The following is a 2,884-nucleotide window of genomic DNA, read 5'->3' as shown; positions in this document are numbered from 1 at the left end:
ACTGTACGGCTGTGGGTGTGGTGTAGCCGGTAAGCCTAACCGCTTCACGACCTCTGCTGAAATGAGGTTCTTTTGGCTACCACTGTCGACAATGAATCGCAGCGGTGAACCCTTCACCCACATCTGTGAGTGGAAAAGACGCTCCCCTTCCTCTGGATTTTCGGGCTCATCTTTCTGGATCTTGGCAGTGGCAACAGTGGCGCTGGGATCCGCATCAATGATCTGCTTCCCTTTGCCATTCCCCTTGTCGAGTTCTGGCTCAGGGTCGGAACATGCATCTGATTCGGAAGCCTTCAACTCAGCCACCAGTGACTGCTTGGTCCGACACTCACTTGTGTTATGAGTGGGACTCTTGTGGAACTCACACCACTTTCCTGTGTCCTTCTTCGGCTTCGTGGTGTTGTTCTTTTCTTGCGGCTTCGGCGGGTTGTCTTGGGTCACCCCGCCTTGGCTTTGTCCTTTGGGCTTCGGATTTGCAGATCCAAAGTCTCGCTTCTTCTGTTTGAACTTTTGCTCGATTTTGACAGCGTATCGGTATGCTGTGCCGAGTGAGGAGATGTTCAAGAACACCATCTCTTCCTGGATGTATCTGTGTAGGCAGCCACGGTATTTGAGTACCAGATGTAGCTCAGAATCTTTGATACCCAACTGTGTGCGAAGGGTATGAAAAATGTTTGTGAACTCCGGCACATCTTGGTCTCGTCCCTGCCGCAGTGTGGTCCATTTGATGTATTTGTCCTCATAGGTTCCGACAGGGTAATACTGCTCCTTGATGGCATCCCGAAAGTCATTCCAAGTGGGTGCGGCTGAAAATAGTGAGCCTGTACTTTCATCCTTCTGCTCGCAGTAGGTTTCCCACCAGTCCTTGACGTGGGGGGCTGCTTTGAGAAGAGCGAAAACAATCTTTTCCCGACTTGAAAATTCATGAACAGAAAAATACCCATCTAGCAGATTTAACCATTTATCTACGGCATCTGCGTCTATTTGACCCTCGAAGATGGGGATTTCAAAATTAACTTGTACCTTGAAGGGTGTGGCATTTCCAGAGTCACTGTTGGAAGCCGATGCGTCGCCTCTGGGTAGCCGCTGAAGGATCTGCGTAAAGCTATCCATCATCGCGTTCCTTTGCCGCTCGAGCGCTTCTTCGAGCAAGATTTTGATAGGATCTCCTGCCCCCTCGTCTTTCTTCTCATCCGCCATGGGAGGCCGTCGGGATTTGCGAGGCTGGTCTTGCAAAGGTTCGACCAGTTCAAGCCCTAACTCCTTATATCCCGACCTCGTTGGGGACATGCAAAGAAAAACAGAGAAAAAGCAGACCGCTCTGATACCACTGATCCGGATTTAAACAGGAACGCAATAGATTACAGAGATAACCATAAATACAGGGATGCGATAACCATAAAAACAGATATACAGCGGAAATAATACTTCATTTCATTACTGTAAAATACTGAAATATGCTTACAAACAGAAATGGAGAGAAACTAGCTAGGGCGATGGTAGCTTATCTCTGAGAAGAGATGTGCGACTACATGCCTCTGAACTGTTCCGAACTGTCTTACAATGAGGCTCGAAGGCCTATTTATTGTTGAGAAACAATGGAAAACCCTTCACATCCCGAAACCTAACCCTAGAAGATGAAACGCCAAATTGTGGGCCCCGTTTGGGTAAATTGGTACATCAATTTCCCGGGGTCGTAACTTTGGCATACGATCTCTGTTTGACGCACACGATAGCTCGTTAGAAAGATCTATCCGAGTACTACCACTTTGGGAGGCAACATCGGTCCATGGACCCATGTTGCCCCAGAATCCCAAAAAAACGTCGTTTAGGGCCTCAAAACGGCTCCGGAAGTTCAGGACCCGAAAAACTGCTAAAAATAGTAAACTGTGATACAATTTAGGAAACTGAAAAGACTGAAAGAGACAGTTGTGGGGGTCCAAATGGGTTGGTGGGTGGCCACCAACATCCACCTGGATCAGGGTGTCATGTTGTGATGGTTGCCATGTTGTTATGTTTCTCATATTGGTTTGCTTCTCAGCAAGGTGATCATTGTAAATACTGCAACGAGCTAAGTTATAAAGATCCATGGGCAGTATGTTTTGATTTTCAGTAGTCTTGTTGGTCGTAGGTGTCATTGAACACCGAGGACAGTGTTCCCCCAAGGGGGAGGGTTCTGTAACAGGTTTGGTAAAAAATCCGTGTAATAAAGTTAATAAAGGAAAAATAATAACCATGGTAATGGGACACGTATTCCAAGATGAATGTTGGGAAAAAAAACATAGTGATGGGGATCACTTATGATTAATTAATGGATATGGAAATTGGAAAAGGCAATGGCAAACACTTTGTAAAGGAAAGTGCCATTAATTGGCATTTTATTTATGAAAATAATGGAAATTAGGAGAAAAGGAAGGTGAAAGGTCACAAGTTGCATGTGAGGAGGAAAATGAAGGAAAATAATGGAAAATTGAACAAAATAGAGGCCTTATTGAAAAAAACATGCTTTTGAGGATCAGTTGACATGGTTTTCACAGTTCAGTTTTGGAGCTCTCTCTTTCTACTCTCTCTCATACTCTTGGACACTTTAAGTTTTCTTGGATCACTCTTGGAGGAGTCTGAAATACTTGGGATTTTGGAGCAAGAAGGAAAATGAGGAGCATGAAAGCACAAGAGGACATCGGGATCAGTAGCTACAACGGGCTTTTCTTGTAGGCACCTAGTTGCATTGTGATTTCCTTGTTAGTTTTGGCATGCATGGCACATGCATGTGGTTTCTTGGTTATGATATGTCATTGGTATGGGGGAATGCCTAGATTGACAGTGGATTCGCCTAGCCTTTCCATTTCGTAGATAACCATGGCATTGTGGGTGTCTTTCCTTT

The sequence above is a fragment of the Pinus tabuliformis genome, chromosome 3_2, assembly GCF_031772625.1.
Source record: "Pinus tabuliformis cultivar Carrire ecotype Pingquan chromosome 3_2, CPIR1, whole genome shotgun sequence".
NCBI classification, from domain to species: domain Eukaryota; kingdom Viridiplantae; phylum Streptophyta; class Pinopsida; order Pinales; family Pinaceae; genus Pinus; species Pinus tabuliformis.
Note: the sequence above shows the minus strand (reverse complement) of the source record.